Genomic DNA, 27,992 nt, shown 5'->3' with positions numbered 1-27,992 from the left:
CATAATTGTATCTCTAACTGCCCCAATCTGTATAAAAAGTAAAATATCACACCCTCAGTCAAAAGCTTATTCTCTGTCCTTGCCTGCTGGCTCTCTAGTTGGACGGTACTTCTTCCGCAAGGGAATTATTTAGTGGAACTTGCTACTTAAACCTGATAAGTTGCAGCATGAGTCTTCTTTTCCCAAATGTAAATCTGCTTCAAAAATCAAACTTTTATCTTAAATTTTGTTCCCTAGCTTTATTCCGGTTTGAGTGCAGGAAATAGACATTCAATTATTAAGAAATGCTTTATGTAAAGTGGGCTTGAAAGTGGCACCATCAATTCCCATCAGCAGTAGATATATTTGTACAATACAGTGTTCACAATACCTCTTCATGCAGTTCATCAAAACCTTTATTAAAACCTCCTTCAACTACTTCATTCCTCAGTGCTCTACCTTCTGCTACAAGGGCCTGATTACGAGTTTTGGCAGACGGGTTACTCCATCACAAACATGACGGATATCCAGTCCACCATATTACGAGTTCCATTATTATCCATTGATCATAATGGAACTCATAATACGGCAGACGGGATATCCGTAACTGTGGAAATCGAAAGTAATTTCTGTTAGCATAAAGCTGAAGCCATCTTGTTTGTGGCATCCATTTTGTTATCTATGTAATTCTTCTGTCTTCACTGTTGCTTGCCTTTTGATTCCGCTTGTGTCATCAACTTTAGTTAACCCCTTCTGTACTGGGCAAAGCAATGTATGTGCTGAGCAAAGGCCTGTAGTTGCTAAAATGCACCTGGTTAAAGATGTAACTGTCAACTATTTTCTGCTGTTGTAAACAGTTCTCTCCGCCCTCCCACTTTGCTGACTAAGTGATCTCCCATCTGCCCATGTTCGTCGGTAGTTATTCCTGTGTATGCTTGTACCTTCTATTTGTAACTACATGCTTACTCAGCAACAAACTCTGTATATAAGCACCATGGTCTGTGTATTCAATGTTACTACTACCTGGAACACTTGAGGGTGTTGTATGGACGTGGTCCCACTCATGAGTGATTAATAAACTTGTTATTTGAATTCCACCTTCAGTGCCAATCTCTATTTTGTTGGCCTACGGACCCGTGGACAGAGAAGGGTGAACCCTGCACTGGTGTATGCATTAAAAAGCACATTTCCACAGTTTGGCGCCCGACACGTGGGTCCTCATCGGAGTCGCGGCCGTCCAAAGGAGTGGTCTTGATGGAAGAGTGGAATATTACTGAGGAGAAGTCCTGCATGAGGAGACCTTTGTCTTTGCAGTTGTAGTGATTTTTCAGTTTTTCTCGATTTGACCCTCCAGGTTGTGGTCATTCCCGACTGAGGTATCCTTTGGCGTTATTTTTGCAGTGACCATTAGGTCGACCAAGAGTTTGCCAGTTGGAAGTTGGAGACTCTTGTTTGGTAAGGTCGCTGATGCTGCACTCTTGATTTGCTTGGCCAAGATTCTGGTTTTGTTTGTTTGATTCATTCGTTGCAAAAGATAAAGGCAGGAAACTTGGAGATTTTTCTCTATTTTTGAATATTTTGGAAAAGTCATATTTTACAAAAACTTGGTAGCATGCCTGTTTCCAGCACACTCCGTAGGCTGTGTTGCTGTCTTGGAGGTACCAAAGTGGATTTAGACAGAAGTCAGCCGGCTCTCCCAGAGGGGACACCTAATAGGCATATGTACATTAAATACAGTATTTCTTCCATCATGTATAGTACACAGTGGAACAAATATACGAAAAAGGATCCTGATTTCCAATGGCCAGTAAATGGGTCATTTGACTTTAAAAAGATTCAATTCAATTCAATTCAAAATCTTTATTTGAATTTCAGAAATTCATAAAAGCAATCTCATTTAAAAATACCCTAAAATTTCTTTTTAAAACTTTCGCAGATTGACATTTCCAAATTAGACCGTGGATAATTATAACAATTGATATAAAATGGCAGATCAAGAATTGTCCATCCTTTTTCGAGTAACAAGTCTCAAGAAAGTGCTGGTGCGAAAAACTATTTCCTCAGTGTCCAGGGAGAGCAACATCTGATAAGAATCCCCCAGGGAGAGGGGTCGGTGTTTTCTAAAAAAACAGAGCTAAAAACCATTTTACATATTTTAAATCATATTTACAGAAAAAGAAGAAATGCAAATCATTTTGTGTGCTCACTCCATCACAAGGGCATGGTTTGTAATCTGGGTTTAAGCAGTGGCCCAGGGGAAAGCTTAGTAGGAATCTTACAGTCCCTGCCCTTAAACGAAGCAAAAGGGTTCTTTCCCAATTAGCCATTGGCAAAGTGAGGTATAGTGGTAAAGGGTACCTATACAACTCTTTACCCATATAGGCCGAGACTGTAGATTTCTTAGATTCCTTATTAGTCCTATCTAAGTTATAAAGTGCATATAGTGCTTTTTTTAATTCATTCTTATCTGGTGGCTCAACTCTGGTCGGTTCTAGAAAGAGGTAGCCTTTATCCACACTGCATAAACTCTTGTAAACTCCTGAGAGCCAGGGAATATCCATTCCTTTTTCACATTTGAGGCAGTCACTTATGATTTCTTGCGTCAAGGTGGCTGATTTGTTCCCCCGAACGGAAAGCCAAAATAACGCTGGTCTTGTCCTAATATAATCACAAATGAAATGCAAGTTTAATTCCCTGTGGCAAATATACTCAGAATTGGAAATCGGTACACCCAAGAGTTTCCTACAGAAACAATTTTCTTCTTGTTGGATGCAGCGATTTCTTGCCAGACCCCATATCTCAGCCCCATATGTGGCCACTGGGACACATTGCAATTAAAAAAAATGTAAAATAGCTTTAATAGCGCCTGTCTTCCTCGGGCGTGGGAGACTAAGAATTGAGTTGATGGCCTTTGAGAACTTGCTCGTGGAGTGGGCCATATGCCCAGCCCACAAGTCATTCGCAGCAAAGACCATCCCTAGGTATGGAAAAGAACAGGTAAAATGTAGTCTATCATTCCCCACTAAATAGAATTGAGCTGGCGTTTCCCTGGCCCGCATGACATAATAAAAGAATTTTTGAAGTTCAAGCGTAAATCCAGGCTGTCCATGTACTGTACAAAGGTTTTAACCAAAGTACGAAGAGAATTCGGAGTGCGGCCCATAAGGACCGCATCGTCTGCGTAAAGGAGTACTGGTAATATTTTTCAGTTGATTTTCGGGACATCTGAGGTCGACTGTTTTAGGGAATTGCTCAGCCCATTAATATAAATAATTAAAAGCAGGGGTGCTAAAACGCACCCCTGTCTAACCCCTCTTCCCACCCTAATGGCACCAGAAACCTCCCCACCCATGCCAATCCTGACTTGTGCTTTAAGATCAGTGTGTAAAAATGCCAGGAAGTGTACTAAAGATTTGTCTAATCCATAATCCAGCAGAATGGACCAGAGTTTGGACCTGTTGACTAAATCAAACACGGACGATAGGTCCATGAATGCTAAGTAAACAGGGGATGATCGAGCAATGTTATATTTACCAATAACTAAGTTAAGGTTCAAACATTGTTCAACCGTGCCAACCTTGCTTCTAAAGCCCAGTTGGCAGGGGTCCAACATACCACTTTCTTCCGTCCATTTCAAGACCCTGTTATAAAGTACTCGGCCCAAAATATTTAATGTATTATCGAGCATTGAGATTGGTTTGTAATTGATCGGGTCAGATCTATCCCCCTTTTTATATGCTGTCACGATAGTACTCGTTGTCCAAGTATCCGGCATGGGGCCTCAGGTAGACTATTGAATACATTCAACAGAATCTGGGCCCAGAATTCCGGTTTCCACTTTATAATGTCTATAGGCAGCCCATCAGGGCCAGGGTCCTTATTACCAAAGCTCTGTTTAATTGCCACTTCCACCTCCGGCAGCGTAATCTGTAGGCAACAGAGATGTCCCTCCACATAACAGACTTTGCTTTGTGTTGGTGCGGCATATATTTTAGAGAAGTGATTCTCCCATGAAAATCGCTGGAAATGGTGCAGCTAACTGGTGTCAATTGTTGACCCATGTTACGCAGGTCCCTAACGGCGGACCAGAATACATTTCCATTCTTTCCCCCTGCTGAGTCAACTAATGCTTCCCAGTGCTCCCCCAGTAAGGTAGCCTTTCGTTCTCTAATTGTTATTTGATACATCCTCCTTGCTGTCCTTACATCCATAGGACACCTAGGTTTGGAGGTTAGAGCCTTACGTAGATTCTTGTTTGCTTCTGAACATTTATGGTCAAACCATCGTGGTTCTTTGTCAACCTTATGCAGTGGCACTGACAGGAGGGATCTGATTACAGAGCATAATTTGGTAAAATCTTCAATTGTCCTCAAATAGTTTCCTTCTGTTGACAAGCATGAAGTAATTAAATACTGGTGTTCAAATCAAAAAGTCTTTATTTAGATATAAAACAAATATCTTTAAAAGAGAAATTCCGGTTCATATTATTTGCAAATAGTAAAAACAGTACAATCAGTCAATTGGACAGCGAGAATATAAATAATCATCTCCTCGGTCTCCTCGTTACAAGAATTATTAAAACTGCTCCCCTAGGCTGTGATTACATACATAAAACAAACCATGTTCGCAAGGTACTATTTAAACTATTCTTATCACTAATTGCCTAGTGGTTTGAGATTTTTAAAATGCGTTAATGCGTTAATTAATTTAAAACAGGTAGGGAAAAAGCAGTGGCAGACCACTTTTGTTTAAAATTGCGATATGCATGCTGGATCAAGTTTGTCAGTCTTATGTTTAGATCTGTATTATCTGGGCTCAATGCCGCAATAATGGCTTGCCTACAGGTCCGAACACCCAGCCGATTCCATTCCTCCTTCAGCTTAAGCCTACGTTGGAGGTCGAAGGCGGGGCAAATGCAAACCACATGCAGTAGCGTTTCTGCTACTTCGCCGCACCCTCTGCAAGTTGTGTCCTCCTCCGTGCGACGCCAGGGGGGTACATTTTGCAAAAATCGCCAGTCGCCCATTCTAATAGTTATGAAACTGCGTTTTAAATACAGTGAATAAGGGCTGGAGAGGTAAGTGTTAGGGATTAGCCGATTGTAGGAATTAATAACTGCCCACGAGTGACTTCGTTTTGAAAACAGTGTTTTGTCAGTAATGAGTGATCGCATTCTTACACATTTTTTGATTGCGAGCTTAAATGCAGGCTGACTGGGATTGAGGGCCCAGAGGCCGTCTGCTGACATCTGTTGGATATAATCCTTAAAAAGACGGCCAATTGTTCCTCCTGGATTTTTCTCAGTTATTTCTTGCCAGACTAGGGACTCTAGTGTGCCTAGGTTGGATTGTCTTAATTTGTGGCAAAGATTAAGAAATACCCCAATACTGGAAACATCATAATTCAATAACCCCATCTCTAATCTGATCTGTGGAGGAGATGCAGAATATGGCAACTGAAGAAACTTTTTATAAATTTTAATCGTGTGCTGATTTAAAGCAGTGTTCAGTTTGCCCTTGAATATCCCTATACCATACGACAGGGTAGGGCCAATTTTCGCTTTCAGGACTTCCAGAAGGGGTGACAGAGTGGGACCTGAAAGGTTTTTCGAAAGCTTAATCAATGACACCGCAAGCGTCGTTGCTTTGACCGCAATCTCATTACGCTGCTTTATAAGGTTGCCCCTGGAGTCTAGGTGGACCCCCAGATATTTATACGACTTGCCTGTGGCGAGGCTATTGTTATTAAATGACCATCCGCCACCGGCATATCGCTTCTTCCCAAACGGGACAACCTGGGTGTTCTTCATATTGACTTCTAATTGGTTCTTGATCGTATATTGCAGCAGTGTGTCAAGAAGCCTTTGCAACCCCACCCTGGTGAGGCTAAACAGAACCAGATCGTCGGCATATAGAAGATTACTTAATGCCGTACCTCCTACCTTTGGCGGGTGGCAATTTACATCATCCAGGGTACTAGATAAGTCAGCTATGAACAAGTTGAAAAGGAGAGGGGCCAGCACGCATCCCTGCTTAACGCCTCTCATTGTTGAAATTTTTCGCGAGAGATGCGTGCCGGACCCTAACTTCGCTAGAACCCAGGTACGTGAGTGCAGTTGGATAATTGCATTCAATAATTTATCAGGGATTCCCCACTTCCTCAGCTTTTCCCATAGGGCCTCCCTAGGGACCCTATCGAAAGCGGCTTTTAAGTCAACAAAGCAACAAAACACAAACCTAGATGTAAAAAGGGCTTTGTCGACAATGGATGACACCACTAATAGGTTGGTCATGGTCCCCGAGTTGGCAGTGAACCCAGTTTGGTTCATTGACACCCGATTGTGATCGTTTGCCCAATGACTCAGGTCCTCCAAAAGGAGCCCTGCGTAGTGTTTCGCCTCAATATCCAAAAGGGCTATGAGTCTGTAGTTATTGGGGACAGCACGCGAACCTGATTTATAAATTGGGTGAGTAATTGCACCCCGCCACGAGTCTGGGATTGTTGCAGTTCTCAATGCATAGTTAAAAAGATTTGTTAACAATCCAGACCAGAAGGTTATGTCCGATTTAAACCGGTTTTGTGGGAGGCCGTTGGGACCGGGTGCTCCGTCTTGTCTAGCCTTTGTCACTGCAATGATGGCCCTGTCTTCGGGCACCTGGTAAGCCTCGTCAGACAGGTGTGTTGGCTCAATGGGGGTACACCCTTTAATTCCGAGACCGGTGCCCGTTTCTCCTGGCGATCCGTGTCCTGCAGGATCTGGGTGGACTTGTGCCTTAAAGTGGTCCATAAGGTATATTACCCATTCTGCTTCTTGAATATTTGCAGTTTCAAAACTTGAAAAACTCGGGTTTGAATGATTAATTAGGGCCCAGAATTTCCTTGAATTTTTACTCTTACTCTCCCATACCAGTTTGCACCAGAATTGATTTTCATATGTCCGCTTGTCCTTGGTGATCGCCAGCCTGAAAGCCTTTTGGGTTCTGTGATATGTATTTAAGATTTCACTGTTCCCAGGGAGTTTAACGAGTAGCCGTAGCGCGTTGTTTCTTGCCTTTTTAAGCGTTTTTGTTTTTAAGGATGCTGCAAACTTGCGAGACTGGGTTCGGCTATGAACCTGCGTTTTAGCTGGAAAACTGCTGGTCAGGTGGGAGCAAAGCATCGTCCATGTAGCAATCGGTGAGGCGTCTAAATTGTTACCGCCTTTTATAAAATCCATGCACACTTGTAGAATTTTAGGGCCGGTGTCGTCGCTCCACTTCAGGCGCTTTAGATTTTCGGTGTATATTCCCGGACAGGTTGGGGTTGCTAATTTATGAGTCCCTGGCCTTGTGTTGAAAGAGATAACCTGGGGCCTGTGGTCACTCTCGGTACGTGGAAGAATACTAAAGGTGTCTAGATAGTAAAGCAGGTCAGCGTTGCGGATGGTATAGTCCAGGTGGGAATATTTGCTACCATTTGACCAGGACCAATTTGGCGGAGTATCACCTGCAGACCTACCATTCATTACCAGGTAGCCCGCACTATAGAGTCTCGACACGCAGAGCTCTCCCAGTTGGCTATGGACTTGATTAAGCGGTCTAGTTTGGATTACGGCCTCAATGATGTTGAACAAAAAAGGCTCATCAGTATCTGCTGTTTTTCCCTGGAATAGCTTAATGTTAAAGTCCCCCGTAGCGATACAATCTGAATTTGGGTGCTCAGCGGCTATATTGCTCATGATTTCTATTAGGCGGGCCAGATGGACTTTTTTGGTGCAAGAGCTTGGATTAATATACACATTTAAAAGAAAAAGTGAACGCAGATTTCGCCACCGATTGATTTTAACCCCTAATATCCAGTCTTCTTTGATGGATAGTTGTTTAATTGTGCCTTTTAAATTGGTGGATATGTAAGTTGACAGGCCACCTTTAGCATGTCCATGGGGGGCTATCCCTAAGGGCTGGATTCCAAAATTCAATAAACCCAATAATAGGATGGCCGTCAGTTGCCCAGGTTTCCTGCAGAGCTATTGCTGTGTGCTCACATAGAAAAGAAAAGGTTTCTTGGTTCTCGATTTTTGGGTGAAGCCCACTGATGTTCCAGGAGCACATTGAGAACGTAGCATGCCCTTGGTGTTCGTCTGTAATTGGAAAAGCTGCTGACCAGGTTGGCACGCCCAAAGGTTTGTTTATCGTGACCGAAAGCCCCACCACTGGAATTCATTCTGTACATTTAGTTGACCGAATCGCTGTAAGCCACCCCCAGCCTTGACTAAAGTCGGCATCAGGAACCTCTGTTTGTAGAGTTTTACAATTATCTAATGGTCCTGATGCATTTTTTAAGATCGAATATGGTCTGACATTTGCAGCCAGTCTAGTACTCACGGCTTGTTGGAGTAGTGGCGATTGAGTTAGCAAGGAGATAGGGTAGCCAGGGATGGAGTATGGATAAACTCTGATACCCCAGTTTCGCAAGATGGCCTTGTGGTCCAGGAAGGCTCCCACCCAGCTGGCCGACTTAAATGACACCAAGGTTACCTCAGACGGTTGGGTGCATCTGGGAGGGAGGAACTCTATAGATTCAATGTACTCCGAGGCCAACCCTTCAAGCCCCGGAATGCCCACCACTAATTTTAGTATGTTTGATCTATTGAGGGTATCTTGGCGGCCCTTTGATTTGTATTCTGGGACCAGTAGGAGCTGATGATGTAGCGTATCGTTTTTATTCGCATACTCGCACTTGTTTATTTCATTGGGTAGCTGGCCTACATCTGATTCGTGCTTCTGGTGCGTCTGCCAATGGGAGGTCTTCAGCGATTGTTGTGTGAGGCTGGGCAAATTTACATGTTTATTGTAAATTGTTTTTTTATAAGTCATTCTTGTTGTAGCGTTGTCCGCTTCAAGCGGGGTTAGGGCCGACACTGGATTAATTTTTCCTTGTTTCATCATCGGTCTCATTGGATTAGCCTCGTTGGTTTCGATCCTTGGGATTTCTATAGCTGTACTGGGCTCATCTGTTACTATTTCCATGATTGGTTCGCTTGAGTCAGGGACACTCGTCACGCCCTGTTGGATGGCGGACCCTGTTGTTTCTTCTTGAGGATTCGTCGGGGTTATGGGGCACCCGTCTCACTTAAGGACCTGTTATTTGCCGTTTTCTCAAAGAGGGAAAAAAACTTCAGGTGGGCCGTGTAGACGGGTGCCCTAGTTTTTTTTCTGTTTTTTCGTTGACGTTTACGTTCTCTCTTACTGCACGGTGGAGGGAGGACTGATGGTTCTTCCAGTATGGGCCCATTCAGAGACACTGAACTAGCCTTCAGCCCTATGACTGAATAGCCGGGCTAACTATGCGCCCGCACGGAGCCCCACCGTTTTCAATCGTCGGTTTAGTTTGAACAGCGCTTATTGGCAAGATTTGTGATTGCCCGCTATTCACCTGCCCATTGTGTTGGATTGTGCAGGGAGCTGTTCCATCGGATGACTCAGTTTCTTCGTTTATGATGGGCCAAGAGTTGGCGGGGTGTTGGGACAGGGCAGACTGATTTTGATATTGCAAGCTGGGTTTTGTAGGTGGATTGCCTCCCTTCATACACTTAACTTCCTTTATGATGCTAGATAGAAGCTCTGGAAGCGAAGAAAGAGAGTCAATAATTGGGGAGCACCAACAAACCGATTGTACGAGCTTTGTGGATGCTTGCGCCCCTAATATTAAATTATTCAATTTATCAAGTTTGCTGTCAATCCCTGACGTAAATAGCGCTAGAGTGTTTAAAATGTCAACCTGGACCTCCAGCTTTTCCGAATGGTAATTGAGAGCAGTGACTGTTTGATCAAAAGTCTGAAGAAGTTGTGGCCAAACACTACTTGCTATATGCTCTTCTTTGTGAAGTTTTTTAGTAGGCGTTGAATTAGGCGTTGAATTGGGAAAGTTTTGGGTGTTTTTAAAAAAGATTGATAAGTCCGCTAAAAGCTGCTCACTTGGGTCAGGAGATTTTGGCTGTTTTTGAGGTGATATCATAATTGCTCCTGGTGAGGAAAATGAGATATGCTCGGAGCTTTGCGCAGCTAACTGCTCCTTTAGAGTAGTTATGTTTTGAGGGGAGTCAGGCAATCGACTGTTATGTATGCATACGTTGGTGCTTTGCCCGTGGATTTGCGCGTAGGTTAGTTGGCAAGGATAAACCTTTAAGGGATCCATTAGCGCCACCAAATTTTGTTTAGTGAGTGTTAGTTGGGATTCTGGCGGCTGTGTTGAATCAAGGGGGGGGCTTAATTCGGGCTGTGAGCCCACCAACTGGGGTTGCAATTGGCCTGATACTTCTATGGCCACTGTTGGAAATGTGGGCAACTGACCCAGTGGCGGCTGAACTTGATGATTGACATTAAGATTTTGATTAAGAGTTGCATCGCCCCCATGGTCCCTGGGCTGATCGCTGAGTGATGATCCAAAGAAATAGACTCCTGAGTGTGGGCCGACTTTTTGATTTCAGATGGCCAAGGTTGGGAAGATGTCAGATGCCGGAAGGAAGCACTTAGTTCAGCTGGTTAAACCGAGGCTTTAAGCCTCATTGCCTCCGAAGGCTGGGGCTGCCGCTGAAATGACGAATTGCTCATTGTTGGATCTTTTTTAAAATAATTCAGCAAACTCGAGGGTTGTAAAACTTTTGACCTGTCCGTAATACTGTCTTTGTGTGGGTCACTGCCGTCGGTCAATGGTGGTTTTACCACATTTGCTGTTTCTTGCGGGGTTCTAGGCGGTTTTTGACTGCCCAGGTGGGGCTCCTCTTCCTGGACAGGCTGTTTAGATCTCCTCCGTTTGGGAGCCGCTGCAAACTTCCTTACTTTTCCTGATCTCATGGTTCCAGCTGCTAGAAATGGAACTAGTACTACGCGAACTCCGAATACGGAGCACTGCCAGGGGTGATAAGGTTTTAAATTGTCCTGTCCCCAAGGAAGAACAAGGGGTTGTCAAACGATCAGTGGCTGGGTCGATGGTTGGCTGGCTGACTCGCTGGCAAGCTGGCAGGCTGGCTGGCAGACTGGTTAGCAGACTGGTTGGCGAACTGGTTTCCTCTTATCTTTAAGGATAGAGAGCATAGAAATTTCTGTGGCGTGTCATAGCTTTACCCCCCACACCACAATGAGTGCCAGTGCTAGATCAAAAGGCATCCCCCGCTCAGCTGTACCAACCCGCTCAGAACACTGACCCGCAGCAGCCCTCACACACCGCTCCCCTCACGCCCTATCCGGGGGTCAACAAGTGGCCGCACAATTATGGTAGCACGACCAGGCTGACTCACCAAATGGGCAGAGGGGGCAGCGGGGCTGGCCACCGCTGGGCTAGGTCTGGGCAGGCACAGGGGGAGGAGGCGGGGGAGCAGCCCCAGAGCTAGGAATGATGGCCAGCCAACCTAGCTGGCGAGCAAGGACTGCAGGGAGAATGAGGCGAGCGAGCCGGTGCGTGCCGGAGTGAGCGAGAGCAACACCGGGGTTAACAGGTGAGGCCAGGAGGGGCAAGATGACTCGCGGTGGTGGGACTCACAACGTGCGGCCCCAGGCAACAACGGAATGCAATATGGAGGGGGGGATAGAGAGTGAGCATCCCGCAACAACAAAAGAAGCAGCAGGCAGCGCCTCTCAGCCCATACCCCCAACACAGACTCAGACACAATTGCTCAGTAGCCGTCTGCGCCGACTTAACGGTGAGTGCCCACTCCGCTCCGTCTCCACCTCCGACCTCAGCACTCAGAACCCCGAAGCCAATAACGGGGCAGATCACCCCGGCCGTGGCCTTCACAGCCCCGCGGGATCCTGGCTCTCTGTTCTCCGCTCTCGGCTCCCGAACAGCTCACACGCTCGCCCGCCGCCTTACCACGCCTACCTGTCGACACACGCTCTGCTTCCGTTAGTGGGGCGCGGCCAAGATCTGGTTCTTCTATCACAGTCTCAACTATTCTACCACTATCTACTCCCCTCCATTTCAACCTTAAATTATCTGTCTAGGGAGTAACATCTCTCGCCCCATGAAAGATGGTATACACGGGGCGGGATCCTAATCTTAATACCACTGTCAGCGGGTTATGGTCCCCAAAATCCGCTGCGTGTACCTTGGCCGTTATAAGACGGTCTACTAGGCATGAAGACATAAAAATATAATCAACGGTTGAGAAACAATCCCTGCCTCTAAAAGTTGGTTCCTGCTGATTTCTAGGGGTATGAACCAAATCCATTGCATTACTAAGGATGTCTTCACTAATAAAATTATCTAATTCTAAACCTCTTCGCACTGCTGGATCTGCTTGGGATTTGTCCATATCCTTATATGTCTTTGGAATTTTAGCATTGAAATCCCCCCCTAAGAGGATCCCAATACCATCATCTGTGCCTTGATGTTGGTCTAAATCTGATATAACTTTAAAAAGCTCAATAAAATTCCTATTTGGAACCGAATAAAAATCATTATGATAAAAATTAATCAAGTAGAAGGGGACCCGTCTTTTGTATTCCAATATCTGTATATTTCGACTATTAGTTGGTATCACCCTAGTGCTTTCTCCAGCGGCTATCCAGATCCCACTGAATAAGTCTCCAGATGCACGGCCAAAGTCGGGTTTGGGTGCTATGAGACCAAAACAATGGTCTCTATGTATAATTCATGTGTGGCCCATGTCTCCTGGAACATTATAATGTCTTTACCAGACAGTATATGCATCCAGTCTGTATCCGCTAATCTTGGTTCGAGACCTGCCACGTTCCAGCTCAGAATATTGAGCTCAAAATCATTTATTATCCTTTTTGGATTAGGGAGGCTCATAGTTTTTTTTAGCATTGGTAACTGATGCTTGACACAAATTACCCTCTGTTTGTGGGTGATCAGTGGCTAGGATTGCTGGGTATATCAATGTAGGTTCCTGTGCTGTTTTCTCCCTTACTGGATTTATCGGGCGATAGACTGAACTTTCCCCTATTAAATTTCCCTCTTGGCCATTGACACTAGCCAACCTATCCGATTGTCAATCTTGTTCGTCTAAGTTGGAAAAGGCCTGTTCAAAACGGTTGTAGGTCGCATGCGAAGAAATACAAATATATTGGTCTCACATCTTCACTGAATTGGGGGAGGTACTGGGGGTAGAGCTAACACTGGACCCGAAACTGGCGCTACTGGGAATGGTGACGGAGGTAGACCTGCCACGCCCGCAGATCACCTTCCTGGTACTGGCACTAGTAGTGGCCAAAAGGGACATTGCGAAATACTGGGGGGTGGCGGAGAGGCCCGAAATAGAGGAATGGAGGAGAGGGCTGGATCTCTATATGGCAGCAGAATGCGTGACATACAAAGCTAGGGGCTGTCCCAAAAAATTCCGGAAGGTGTGGAATAAGTGGAGACAATATCATGGCCTAGAAGTGGGGTGATAGATGAAGGCACGTAGAGGGGTGGAAGGCAGAGATGGGAGTTGGGGACCACCTGATAGCGATAAGTGCCGGAGGGAAGGCAGGGACGCTGAGAATCCAGAGACACCGAACATCTGGGGTGCTATGCAAAGACGGAGGTAGGGAGACAAGCAACTGTATACTGTACACAAATGGAACTGATGAATGAGTGACACGTAGACTGATGGAAAGGGGATCTGACTGTCTTCCCTTTGAGGGGGAAAAGCTTTCAGTTTGTAGATACGTAGGGGTGGGAGGGGGGGAGTTGAGGGTGGAAAACAAAAAGCGGGGTTGGAGGGTCACAGGTGGGGCTTGTAAGCCTTAGCACGATTCTACACTAATTGACGTAATGTGTTGCCGCCCGGCCTCAGGGATGTGGGCATGAAGGCTGTGGAAGGGTGGCATACTGTAAATTGGAGGTGCTGTTGTGGGCTTGCTGCGCCTGTGTCCTTTTATTCCTGCACAAAAAAGAAAGTTATAAAAAATAAAAAATATTTTTAAAAAAAACGGTTGTAGGTCGGAACATTATATTCATACCTCTCCTGGTTTTGTGGGATGGTTGGGTTATTGCATCTATATATAGGTAGTGTCTGAGGGTTGCGATAGAAAAAACCCAAGGGTAAGATGTGAATCCCCTCCCTACACATTTGTGTTGTCCCTGCTCTTTCTAAGATTGTTCACATCTTCCATGGGGAATGTGTGCTGAATCTCCATGATTGTACTTGGTTCCGGACCCTTGGCATATTGAGGTTTAAAGTAGGCCACCCATTCGTCTTTAGCCACCCAATTTTGGGGTTTGTCCGGAGTCCCATCACTTCCCCACTTAAGGACATTCCAGAATCTTCTTGGCTCTTTTTGGGTACCTGCTTCTTTTAGATCCTGCCACCTTTGCTCATCCCATGCACGCTTGGATTTAAAGACTACATTCTTGTATGCCGCCCTAGCAAGCCGGACATGCCTACTTGATTCACTTTTTATAGCTCTACCAAGGTCCATTCGAGCCTGTCGACACTCCCCAGTGTACCAACAAGGAGGGTGGCAAACACGATTGTCATTCGGCTTAGATGGTCTTACAAAAAGGCTTCTTAGGTCAGTAAAAAAGGATTCATGAATCTTTGTGCTCTTCTCTAGAGCTAAGACCGCTGCCCCTTTGTTAGCTAGATCTCCCAAATTACTTGTAGCTTGTAACAGTTTGTTTGTGATAAAATCAATGTGCTCTTGGCACTCTACAAGTTTGGCCCACCGAAGATGGCGCATGTCGTTTGAAACGACCACGTTACTAGGCAAATCTTGTCCTGCGCCCCTTGTGTCGGTGGATACCTCCCAGTAGGTCAGACACATGCAAAGTGGGTTATGATCACTCTCAACCCTTTCGACTACCAACATATCCACTAGATGTTTCCATAATCCCAAGCTAATCAGGATGTAGTTGATTCTACTTTCACGAGCGCCACTCCTAAAGGTGTTGGCCCCTAGTTTATCATGCATAGTCCTGCCATTAGTTGCTCTCAGCCCTTTATTCAGACAAAATGAGTTTAACTGAATTGAGAGTTCAGTCCACCTTTTGACTGGAGCTAATTCAAGCTTCGGGACACCCCACTCTCTGTCTTCATCATCCATGACGTTCCAGTCGCCACCTAACAGAGGCTCAAAGGTTGTGTTAAAATCTCCGCCTAGGATAATGTGAGAATGCTGCGAATAACATTCAATACATTCATCCAGGCGTGCTAAAACTTCAGAATTCCTATCCCCGTGCTTCTTGCGTACAAATTATAAATATGAACTGGTTTTTCATTTTTGTACCTAAGCGCAAGAATCTGAAGATCCTTATGCTTAGAATCGAGGGGTTTAATAGTGAGATTGTTTTAACTAACTCAGGAGACCCAAAATTCTAAACTATGCAGTCACCCCTGTCGCTTTTATTTGATCTCCCTATCCAGGGGACCCTACGGACCATTTTAAATTCATGAAACAGGTGCCTGCCTAGCCCGGTCCTAATATCTAATAAATGGTAGTGCCTTATTTTTTAGGGAGGTCCAATGGCCCTCAGAATTAAGTGGTTCTGTTGGTACATTCGCTAGCACAACTGTATAAGGTATGGACTCAGGGGGTAAGCTAAGATATCCCTTGCTATGTACGATATCCGAACCTCCCCTGTGTGAATCCTTCAAACCCTTACTTCCACTGGGTTTTACTCCTTCCCATGCAAAGCTAGTTTGAGCTAATTGGATATTGACACTGTTTGATGTGGGAGTCTGTGCACCCCCTTTAGTTACAACGTCCTTGGCCGCTAGAACCATATTTAAACCGGCGGTCAGTTGTGTTACTTAATCACTCTGAGCTACTGTGCCCCCATTTGATATTTGGCTAATAGGTGGGGAAAGTTTTTGTTCCTTTGACATTTAAGCGAGTGTCAATGTCCACAAGTTTGTCTAACAGCGGTTTTAACAACACCATTAGCTTCCCCTCAATTTTGGCCAGTGTACTATCTTCCAATTCTGCTTGGCAATGCTCAACAGAGTTTTTTTTAATTTTTTTATATTGCTTAGACAAGTAGGGCTACCAGGAACAACTTCTTCTCCAGGGCCTTTCTTACCACGGGCAGTACCCTTTGTTTTTGCCACTTTACTAGTTTGTTGGGCCGTAAGTGATGCGCCAACCGCCTTTCTTTTCCTTGTGGTAGCTTGGGCCATACCTCCCTTTGCTTTATGCTGCGATTGTCGTTTGAACCTGGCCTCAGTCGGGGGTGATGATGATGCTAATGCTAGTGGTGGTTGTAGGAGAGTAGGGTCTGCTTTCCTATGGTCACCCCACTTTTTTCTTTTTGCTTCACTGGTTTTCGACTTTAATGTGGCTGTGGGCCTGCTAATCAGACCCACAGCCCAGCTGTTCTCTCTCTAAATTCATACCATGTACTTTAGGTACATCACCAATAGGGAAATGGGTCACTCTTGTGAGTCCCTGTACAGTGTACCATAGGTACCCAGCGCATAGGTGCACCCAAGGCCTACCAGGGGCTGCAGCATATCTTATGCCACCCCTGGCTGGCCATCCAAACTGACACAACTGGCTGATCACTCAGCTGGGGCAAGGTCGTCTAATCACCCCTTGCTTAGGTATAGTATTCCTATACCTACCATTATATAAAGACACATATGCACCTATAAGTCACTCCTATGGCAGGCCTTAACAATCCTGAAGGCAGAGTGCTTGGTTTTATGTGAGATGAGGCTCTAGCATGAGCTGAGCCTGTCTGCAGCTTTCAGAACCATGTCCTTATAGCTATTCAATGATATAGCCATACCATATACTCTTAAGTGCATTATAATCCTCGCGGTTGAATGCTAACTTTGGTTTGGCTTTATCAAAACATGTCGTGTAAGGTGTCATACGCTTTGGAATACTACCCCCTCGCCAGTTCTGGCGACGGGGGTAGCATTCCACCCTTCTAGAGGGAGAAGACATGTTGCTCCTACTAATCCCGGTTAAAGTTAACCAGAGCCTCAGCATCACAAAATGGATGCTGCTACCACAGACACAAGTCTGACCTCCTGCTGCTGGGAGTCCTTCCAGCGAGGGAGGCTAGGACAATAGGTCTTGGGAGGTGCTAGCACCACCCCAGACAGGCCATAGTGTATTGGGGCAGGGAGGGCTGAATGAAATGAGACACTGCCTGGGGCACACAAGGTGTCCCATGCATAGTCCGGTTCAAACAGGTGCTGGGGCACTCCAGCCCCAGCTCTGGCGGGAAACTGGACAAAGGGAAAGAGGTGTAACCACCCCCTTCCCTGGTCCCAACCATAGGAGGGACCTAGCAGGTAATACAGCCCCTAAATTTGTTATATAGGTAGGAGCGGAGTCTAGAGACTTTAGATTTATCCTGACTGAAACTTGAAACAAAACTCTGGACCTTCGACGTTCTACCTGAAGATAGAAGAATCTCCCTTGGGGTCAAGCAGTGACCACCCTGCGTAAGCAGGCACCATCAAGCGATCAACGGTTTGCTTTCTCGACGCTCCCACCGGAGCCCGAGCACAGAGCCTGACAAGACCCGGACTCCAGACTTCCTTCAGCCCGATCCACAACCACAGCAAAGCTGAGACCCGGAGACGAGGCGACGAGAGACGTGGGACCGGCCATCTTGGAAAGCCAGTTAATTGCTTTCCGTGCAACTTCTGAGACACCCTCAAAGTTGTGCATTGGGGATTGAGAAGCCCCAGCCCCGAGCACCATCTGTACCGAAGATCAGCCCTCCACACTCCACGAGTGCTGCGTGGGGCCCTTCTGCATTTTCCTGCTCGACGCGTCTGTCCGGTCACTTGCCCGTTGGCTAGTGGCCTCTCTGACGAGGAACCTTTGAATTTACACCACTGGTCTTGTTGCTCCAGACTGTCCCCTGCTTCCCTGAAAAGAAGAAGCCTATCAGACCTTGCTGGTCTGATCCAGAAGCCATCTTCGATTCCTGCGTGGGTTGCCTTTGCCATGACTTGTTGACTCCAATCCGGAAGCCGACACCGCCGACAGCGAGAGCCTTCGTGGGACAGTCCGTATCCAGCTCCTGGTCATCGTCGACACCTCCTGGTCCACGTGGCTGTAGAGACCAGCTTCACGATATCACCTGATTGCTTCGCAACATCGCCTGGTTCCTTCCTGGTCACTGGCTAGTGACCCAGACTCTGTCCCCTCTGCTTTCAGGTACTCTTCATCCTCGATCCGCCCTTGGATCCAACCGGACACTTCCCTCCTGGACGCCTGCAGCATCTTTCTTTACGACTCCATAGGATTCAGCGACGAAAACCGACACACTTTGACACCTATGCACTCGCTTCCTGTGGGTGAGGTAACGCGAGTACTTCACTGCTCCTGAGGGTATTGACTATCCTAGTGTCCTAGTTTTCAGTAGCTTTCTCCTAGTCCATCCGGTAGTGACCTAAAAGAACTAGTTTCCAATTCTTTCGTTCCCATTCTAACTCTATGGTAACTCGCGTGTGTGTAAAGACACTACACACGCATCCCGTGGGCCTCCTGCTCCCTATCCTTTGGTAGACCAGCGTAGCCCCAGCGATTCTCCAGGCCCTAGGCCTATCCTTTGTTCGTGACGTGGTCCATATACCATTATTTTAGTATATGGTTTGAAGTGCCCCTAGGGCATTACTGTATTTTGTGCAACTTATTGTATGATAATTAAGTATCTTGTTAAGTGCTTCTCACCTCATAAAGAGATCAGAGGATTAATTTAGTAATAAATACATATATATTTTATATATATAACCTGTGTGGTGTCCTTTCATTTGGTATTAAAGGATTACATATGGTAAAACAGCTGGCCCTTTTGAGTTTAGCCTAAGACTGCTTTGTCCATGCTACCACTAGGATAGCTGGTCTATAAGGTTGACTTTACAACCATCACCATAAGGGTTGTTTGGACTGATACAGGGTGCCCACTAGAATAGTGGACATCACATATCAGGCCAACTTCTCACAGTGGTGCTATGAAAGGTGAAATAACAGATGACATGGGTGAAGCTTCTGAGATTACCACCAAGGGCTCTAAAGGTACTTGTGGTACAATTGCCAAGTTACATCTATCCGGCATGGCTTCATTAACAATAACAGGCCCCCCTGTGGTGGCTTCCATAGAAGCTCTGCGCGTCTCCAGGGAGAGTCTTTGTTGGGTAAGTTCGATTTCGTGTATCTAAACCGACTCCGCTCTAATGAGGAAGGCATCAAGAGTACCTACTGCCCCCTGCCCCTTTGCGGCTTCCCATATTCATATTTAAAAACAATCAGTTTAGGCAATATAGTGCACACGCTAATAATAATATTAGGGATCAAAAGTCACTGACCATGTCCAAAATCGTAAGCGGCAGGTCCCGATATTCAAGTGTAAGATTGGTGGCCCTGCCCTGCCCCTTTTGGCCCTGGACTTAGCCCGGCGTCGCCTGCGCGCGTCCTGCGACACGGGAGTTCCGGCGTTCATTTAGACGCCACCTGCCGTGAAATGGGCGTGTGGGCGGCGTCCAGCCGCAGGGACCCCTGGGAAATGTAGTCTCGCCCCTCTGCAACCGCGCACTAGATCGCAAAAGGCAGCAGCAGCGGAGACCGGCGTTGCACGTCCTCGCGCCTCAACTGACCCCCAAAGTGCCTCCAAAGATCCACGGGCAGCAAGCAAGCAGGAAAAGCACCCAAGTAAGTCTCTGCGTAGAGCACCCGCTCCACCGCAGGTCTGACGTTCTTTTAGGTGCCACCTGGCGCGAAATGGGCGTGTGGGCGGCACCAGCCGCAGGGACCCCTGGGAGATGTAGTCTCCCCCCGCGGCAGCCACCCTCTAGATCGCAAAAGGCAGCGGCAGCGGGGGAGACCGGCGTTGCACGTCCTCGCGCCTCAACTGACCCCCAAAGTGCCTCCAAAGATCCAGAGGCAGCAAGCAAGCAGGAAAAGCACCCAAGTAAGTCTCTGCGTAGAGCACCCACTCCACCGCAGATCCGGCGTTCTTTTAGGCGCCACCTGGCGCGAAATGGGCGTGTGGGCGGAGTCCAGCCGCAGGGACCCCTGGGAGATGTAGCCTCCCCCCTCGGCAGCCGCGCACTAGATCGCAAAAGGCAGCGGCATCGGGGTGAGCGGCGTTGCGCGTCCTCGCGCCTCAACTGACCCCCAAAGTGCCTCCAAAGATCCACGGGCAGCAAGCAAGCAGGAAAAGCACCCAAGTAAGCCTCTGCGTAGAGCAGCCGCTCCACCGCAGCTCCGGCATTCTTTTAGGCACCACCTGGCGATAAATGGATGTGTGGGTGGCGTCCAGCCGCATGGACCCCTGGGAGATGTAGTCTCCCCCTAGGCAGCCGCGCACTAGATCGCAAAATGCAGCAGCAGCGGGGGAGACCGGCGTTGCGCATCCTCGCGCCTCAACTGTCCCCTAAAGTGCCTCCAAAGATCCACAGGCAGCAAGCAAGCAGGAAAAGCACCCAAGTAAGTCTCTGCGTAGAGCACCCGCTCCACCACAGCTCCGGCGTTCTTTTAGGCGCCACCTGGCACGAAATGGGCGTGTGGGCGGGGTCCAGCCGCAGGGAGCCCTGGGAGATGTAGTCTCCTCCCTCGGCAGCCGCGCACTAGATCGCAAAAGGCAGCGGCAGCGGGAGAGACCGGCGTTGCGCGTCCTCGCGCCTCAACTGACCCCCAAAGTGCCTCCAAAAATCCACGGGCGGCAAGCAAGCAGGAAAAGCACCCAAGTAAGTCTCTGCGTAGAGCAAAAGATTCAATATGTAGAGCACTGTTTGTTTAAAAGAAAAAGTCGACAAGATATGTTTGATTGTGTACGAAGGTGGGAGAAAGAAGTGCAAGAGAGTGAGGAACGAAGAAGCTATAGCAGAAAAAGAACAGCGTAAAACAATATATCAAAAAGCATTGGAATTAAAAAATAAAGAGATGAAGGCAACAAAAGAAAAAGAAGAAAGGGAGCGTTGTTTAGAGGTAACTGGCCAGTACCCTATTAGGCGCCCCTTTTATCCATTTCTTAATAAACTTCAGGATGATTCCATCTTGTTAGATCGACCACTAGCCCTGTATAAGTTTCCCTCTGCCCCTGAGGATGATCTTTCTGTGGAAGAACAATTTTCCTCAGACGATAAAGACATAGATAAGCAAGATGGGCGGCAGACTCGCTCCTCTTTGACTGTTGACGAAAAAGCCAATATTAGATCCACTGCTTGCAAAGAAGCTCGTGGGACTACTTCGCCTCCAGATCTTGTAGCAATGGTACAGCTGTGGAAAGATTTAGAGCAGTTATATTTTGCAGAGAAGTTTACCTGGGAAATAATACTTGGTTTTAGAAACGTTTCTAAAACCTTAGAGCCCAAGGATATTAATTCGGATTATAAACAATTAATTGATGGAACTTTCCTTTTGGCAAATATATATGTTCTAATTAGGCGAGTAGGTAAATTAAGACATGATACACTATGTTTAAAAGCAGGGCAAAATTCAGTTAGTAAAGTTAAAATCTGCGCAAACAGTTCAGACCCCCGCGCCAAAAGAAGTAGTTTCGGGGAAAGACACTGACCCTAGTGATACTGTATTTGCTGTGAAACCAATGGGTGAAGCTGCGCCTTTGTATGTTCCTCCGAAGGGTGCGGGAACAAGTGCTGATAAAGATTCAGATGATGGAAAGGGATATCTGAAAGAAACATGTTAGTATTAGATTCCTTACCTTAGAATATCCCTAGGCATCAGACTGGATCTGGAAACTTTTGCGTAGCAGTACCCTTGCGCGTCGGTATGCGTCGTCTGCGGCTCCGCGTCCGTCATCGGCATCGTTGGTGCCGGGATGACGTCGCCGGAGTACTTGGACGTCGCGTTGGCGCGCTGACGTCAGTTCTTCTTTTTTCCGCGCCAGCAAGCGCTGATCCGGTAAAAGTTGTACCCTAGTCAATTTTTGACTAACTTTTTCGATCCTTTTTGATCATCTTTCGAAGTCTCTCGACTCCAACGGTGTCGGTAGGGATGCCCGGGTTCAAACCCTGCGTCGATTGCAGCCGACTGATGTCGGTTACCGACCCCCATCGCCGGTGCCTTCACTGTCTGGGCCCCGACCACAACGACAAGTCCTGCTCCGACTGCCGGGCCCTGACGTCCAAAGCTAGACTGGAGCGGTCCCACAAGCGACTCGAGCTCCGGCAGTCAGCCCTGCGCAGATCGAGGTCCCGGTTCGGAAGGAGGTCGAGGGACCGGTCGCAGGGCCGAAGTCACCACAGTTCTGGGAGCCGTCATCAGTCTGCGGGCTTAAAGTCCTCAGGTAAGAGGCACAAGAAGTCAAAGAGGCGCCATCGCTCTTCTGACTCACCCAGACGCTCGCGCGATGCGGCCGGGGGTTGGGGCGACACCGCCCCCGCGGCTCCGCCGGAGCCGCAGGCGTCGCGGCCTGCTCCATACCCGCCGGTCCCTGGGCAGAACGCGACGCCGGAGGAGATCGAGTCCTTCCTCATGGCCATTAGGTCGCTCGCTCCTCCGTCGGGTTCCGCTGCGCCTTCGGGCCAAGCGGCCACGACTGGGTCCCCACGCAGGCCGGGTTCTTCGGGGCCGTCGGATGCTTCAGCCCCGACGCCGTCGGCGACTTCGGTCCCGACGCCGCTCTTGACGCCGATGGGAGACTTTTACTTCTACGACCCGGCCCCATCCTTAGAACCTGAGTACCAGGTGATGGGTGACGAGGAGAATTGGGAGGGGTCCGAGGACCGTCTGGCACGTGAGTGTCAGTCTTCTCAGGACTGGACAGGTGAGCTTGGGGAGGCCAGTGGTCTGGACACTTCGCCCAACACTGGTTTTGTCTCCACTCCTACCGTGGCTACGGAGGAGGGGGCTGCCTATAGTGTGGTGCTGATGCGGGCCGCCAAGGCCTTGGGCCTTGAGCTCCCCGTCGCGGCCGTGAGGACTAACCTCCTCACTGAGGTCCTTAAACCCCAGGCAAGCTCGGACGAGCCTCTGCTGCCTTTTAATGAGGCCTTGTCAGACGTTCTTCTGGGCACTTGGTCCAAGCCCGCTCGCTACAGGTCCGCCTGTAGATAGGAACGTGGCCAGGCGCCACCGCCCGGCTCCGGGCGACCCTTGCTTCCTGTCCACCCACCCCACCCCCGAGAGCCTGGTCATCGAGGCCTCTAACTCCCAGACCGCATTCCCGACGGCGCCCCCAATCGGGAATCCTAGAGGTATGAGCAATACGGGAAAAAGGTATTCTCCTCCCTGAGTTTGGGGTTGCGGTCAGTCAACACCTCATGCCTCTTGGGCCGTTACACCCACTCTCTGTGGGACACGGGCGCGGACGTGCTGCCACAATGTCCAGAGGGGGCCCGGACTAAACTCGCCCAAGCCCTTGCGGAGGGTTGAGATGCGGCACGGTATTCCATCCGGTGTGGGCTGGATACCACGGACTCACTGGGAAGAGCGATGGCAACGAAGGTGGCGATTCGTCGCAAAGGCCTGGTTCAGGTCGGCCAACTTTTTGGCTGATGTCCAAAACACCCTTATGGACATGCCGTTTCATGGCCGTCGCCTCTTTGGCGACGAGGCAGACCATGCGCTTGAGCGCTTTAAGGACTCCAGGGCTAAAGCCAAGTCCTTGGGCCTCTCGGCCCGAGCCAGCAAACGGCTGCCTTTCGCCTGTTTCGTGGCCAAGGAAGGGGTGCGCCCCACACGTCCTGTCAGCCACGGGCCGCAGACTACCATCCAGCCCGGTGGCGGATGTGGAAACTGCCGTGGCGGCGGTCGGTGACAATGGCGAGGCCAGTCCTCACCTATCCCTGTAGCATGTGCCTCAAAACCCTCCTAGTCCGAGCTTTCAGGACCATGTGACGTCAGTGGGGAGGCAGGGTTTGCCATCACCACCTCCACTGGCGCCCTGTCACATCAGACAGGTGGGTGCTGCAAATCGTCCGAAGGGGCTACTCCCTCCCCTTCGAGGCATCCCCTCCTGCCATGCCACTGCAGTATCACCGCATGTCGGGGGATCACTTGAAGCTTCTACAAGAGGACGTTACGGCCCTCTTGGCCAAGGGGGCCATCAAGCGCATTCCTGGGCCAGAAGTAGGGTGTGGTTGTTACTCCCACTACTTTCTGGTACCCAAGAAGGGCAAAGGAGGCCTACGCCCTATCTTGGACCTGCGGAACGTCAACGGCTTCCTCCGGAAGGAGAAGTTCAAGATGCTGACACTGGCTTAGGTCTTAGCTGCCCTGGACCGGGGAGACTGGATGGTAGCGTTGGACTTGCAGGACGCTTATTTTCACATCCCCGTCCTGCCGGCCCACCGGCGTTACCTGCGGTTCACGGTAGTCCACGAGCACTTTCAGTTTACCGTGCTACCCTTCGGCCTTACTAGCGCCCCACGGGTGTTCACGAATGTGATGGCGGTGGTCGCAGCTCATCTGCGCAGGTTAGGGGTTTCAGTCTTCCCCTACCTCTGCGACTGGTTGTTGAAGGCGGGCTCGCCCCGGACAGTCGTCAGCCACCTCCAGACTACGGCCGAACTCCTACACCTGCTGGGGTTCTCCATCAATGTGCCGAAGTCACACCTGTGTCCCTCTCAGAAGCATCTCTTCATTGGAGCGGTTCTAGACTTGGCGCAGTTTCGGGTTTATCCTCCAGAATAGTGGGTTTGGGATATTCAGGCTCTGATTCCGGTCTTTCAGCCGTTATCCCGAGTCTCGGTCAGGTTGACGCTGCGGCTTCTGGGGATGATGGCCTCCTGCATCCTTCTGGTGCATCACGCCCGGTGGCGGATGCGGGCTCTGCAGTGGGACCTAAAGTTTCAGTGGGCCCAGCACCAGGGCAACTTGTCCGACCATGTCTTGATCTCGGAGGGCACTGCAAGACAGTTGCAGTAGTGGCTCACGGACCGCGATTGGGTCAGCGGCAGATCCTTCTCCCTACCCCAACAGGAGCACGTAGTTGTGACGGAGGCGTCCCTCCAGGGCTGGGGGGGCCACATGGGAGAGGCGGAGATCAGAGGCCTCTGGTCTCCGGCGGAGTCCCAGCTCCACATCAACCTTCTGGAGCTGCGGGCGATCCGGCTTGCACTGAAGGTATTCCTCCCCTCTGTCTGGGGGAGTGTAGTGCAGGTGTTCACGGACAACACCACCGCCATGTGGTACTGCAACAAACAGGGCGGGCTGGGGTCGTGGACCCTATGCCAGGAGGCTCTGGGCCTCTGGCAATGGCTGGAACATCAGGGTGTGACCCTGGTGGTTCAACACCTGGCAGGTTCTCTGAACGCCAGGGGTGATGAACTCAGCCGTCGGTGCATGATGGATCACGAATGGCGTCTGAACTCGGACGTGGCGCAAGGCCTCTTTCAGCAGTGGGGAGAGCCTTGGTTAGATCTATTCGCCACAGAAGAGAACGCGCAATGTCATCAGTTCTGCACGTTTGAATTTCCAAGGCGGCACTCGCTTGGAGACGCTTTTCGTCGCGAGTGGAGCTGCAATCTGTTGTACGCCTTTCCGCCTATACCACTTCTGCCCAGAGTGCTGAAGATGATCAGGCGCCACCGGGCCCAAGTTATCCTTGTGGCTCCGGACTGGGCACGAAGATATTGGTATCCAGAGCTACTCGGCATGTCTGTCGATCCCCCGATTCGTCTGCCTCTTCAGGAGGACCTTCTGTCGCTCAGCAGGGGACGGTTCTCCATCCGAACCTGTCCAGTCTCCACCTCCATGTTTGGAGACGAGCGGCGACAGTTGAGGCCATTTGACTTGCCTCCTGAAGTTTGTAATGTGATCCTGGCAGCCAGGCATCCCTCCACAAAGTCGGTGTACGCCTGCAGGTGGAACAGATTTGTGGCATGGTGCACAGCAAATGTGTGGATCCACTCTCTGCCCCCCTTTCTGAGGTTCTCCTCTTCCTTCTTTCTCTTTCCCAGCAGGGCTCTGCTCTGGGCACTATCAAGGGCTTCCATTCTGCCCTTTCTGCCTTCTTGCGGCTACCTGATCAGACTTCTTTGTTCAAGTCCCCAATTGTTAACAGATTCTTGAAGGGCATCACTCATATGTTCCCCCCTGTTCCTTTCGTGATGCCCCAGTGTGACTTGAACCTGGTTCTGACTTACCTGATGTGCGCTCCTTTTGAGCCGCTTCATAACTATCCTCTCCGTCTTCTTACACTTAAGACTGCTTTCCTGGTTGCCATCTCCTCTGCCAGGAGAGTGAGTGAGCTCCAGGCTCTTTCCTCTAAACCTCCTTTCATTTCTGTCCATCCGGACAAGGTTGTGTTGCGGACAAGACCCTCTTTCCTGCCCAAGGTAGTCACAGCCTTCCACATCGGGCAGTCCATCACCTTGCCCACCTTCTTTCTGCCTCCGCATCCCTCTAAAGAGGAAGAGCGGCTCCACCGTCTGAACCCAAAACGTGCGCTGTCATACTATCTGGATCGCACACGCCAGTTCCGGGTGCATGACCAACTCTTTGTTGGTTACGTGGGCTCTAAGAAGGGGCGGGGGTGCACAAACGGACCATCTCTCGGTGGGTCGTGTTGTGCATCAAGGCATGCTACTCTTTGGCTAAAAAGGAGCATCCTGTTGGGCTGAGGGCCCATTCCACTTGGGCCACAGCGGCTACTACTGCCCTGGGCCGTGGAGTCCCCTTGCAGGACATCTGTCAGGCAGCTACATGGGCCTCGCTGCACACGTTCGCAAGACACTACTGCCTGGACAGCCAAGTCCGGAGGGATGGCTTCTTTGGCCGTTCCGTCCTGCAGGACTTTCTGGTGTGATCATTGGTTCGCAGACCCACCACCGAGGTTGGTATTGCTGGGGTATCTATTCTAAGGTAAGGAATCTAATACTAACCTGTTTCTTTCAGATGCAAAAGTTACTTACCTTCGGTAACGATATATCTGTAAGAAACAGTAGTTAGTGTTAGATTCCTCACCGCCCCACCCATCCTCCCCGTTCTGCGAACCAATATCTAGGGTTAAGATCACCCCCTTTCAGGGCCCTAGTTTCATGGCACCAGTGTTGGTTTTTATCATGGCTCTGCGTTTCTGGCGCGGAAAAGCTGTGTATAAGAACTGACGTCAGCGCGCGAGGGCGGCGTCTAAGTACTCCGGCGACGTCATCCTGGCGCCAATGACGCTGACGACAGACGCGGAGCCGCCGACGACGCGCAAGGGTACTGCTACGCAAAAGTTTCCGGATCCAGTCTGACGCCTAGGGATATTCTAAGCTAAGGAATCTGATACTAACTACTGTTTCTTACAGATTTATCGTTACCGAAGGTAAGTAACTTGTGCATTTTGTCTATAATTGGGTCTATACTCCTTGGAGTAGAGCAGACGTTATGGCTCTTATGGCTGCTTTGCCCGATCCGCAGATAAATCCGGCAGAATTCTATGAAGAAGTGGAAGGAGCCATTAGCTCATGCACCATGACCTTGCCAGATATCAGTATGTTTTTTGGACTTATTTTCAGCGGCGGCTCCTCTATGGGGGCGAATGGGCACCGCCTCCCCTGCTTTCTCGCCGTGCGAGAAGGCAGAAACAAATGGTAGTTATTACCGTAATAACTACCATTTGTTTCTGCCTTCTCGCACGGCGAGAGAGCAGAAGTTCCTGGTTGAGTGTGGGTGGTGTTACTCAAGGGCAGGGGGGAGTGGCTTGCCCACTGTTGTTAATACTGTCTGTTTGTGCAGCCTGAGGCCGCCCAAACAGACAGTATTCACAACAGTGGGCAAGCCACCCCCATTGCCCTCGAGTAACACCGCCCACTCTCCCTGTTCTCTCTGTATGCTGCAGCATACAGAGAGAAAATGACGCTGGTGGGGCAGCGGCCTCACCAATCACAGCGCTGCGCTGTGGTGGAGGGGAGGGAGGCTGCCTGCAGCCTTCCTGATGACGTGAAGAAAACCAGGATGGCGAGAGTCTTGAACTGATGCAGGAACCTTGCTGGTGTGGTTGAGATGAAGGACATAAAAAGTATATATTACCAGTGCCTCCTATCCATCCCTCTTCCTCCGACAGCAGACAGCGGCAGCTACATGGATTCATTACCGAGCCGAGCCATCTCCAACACAGACAGACAAGCTCCCGCCGGACCCGTCTGCGCGCCCCATCGCGGCTGACGCACT

At 49.1% G+C, this 27,992-nt stretch overlaps 1 protein-coding gene across 3 annotated transcripts in view; it reads left to right on the top strand.

Annotated features, from left to right (window-relative positions):
• ZSWIM8 (zinc finger SWIM-type containing 8) overlaps positions 1-27,992 on the top strand; it is a 2,353,271-nt gene that overhangs the window by 1,784,322 nt on the left and 540,957 nt on the right. The window lies entirely within an intron of this gene.

Source organism: Lissotriton helveticus, chromosome 5_1 (genome assembly GCF_964261635.1).
Source record: "Lissotriton helveticus chromosome 5_1, aLisHel1.1, whole genome shotgun sequence".
Taxonomy (NCBI): domain Eukaryota; kingdom Metazoa; phylum Chordata; class Amphibia; order Caudata; family Salamandridae; genus Lissotriton; species Lissotriton helveticus.
Note: the sequence above shows the minus strand (reverse complement) of the source record. Positions and strands in the feature narration are given on the sequence as shown.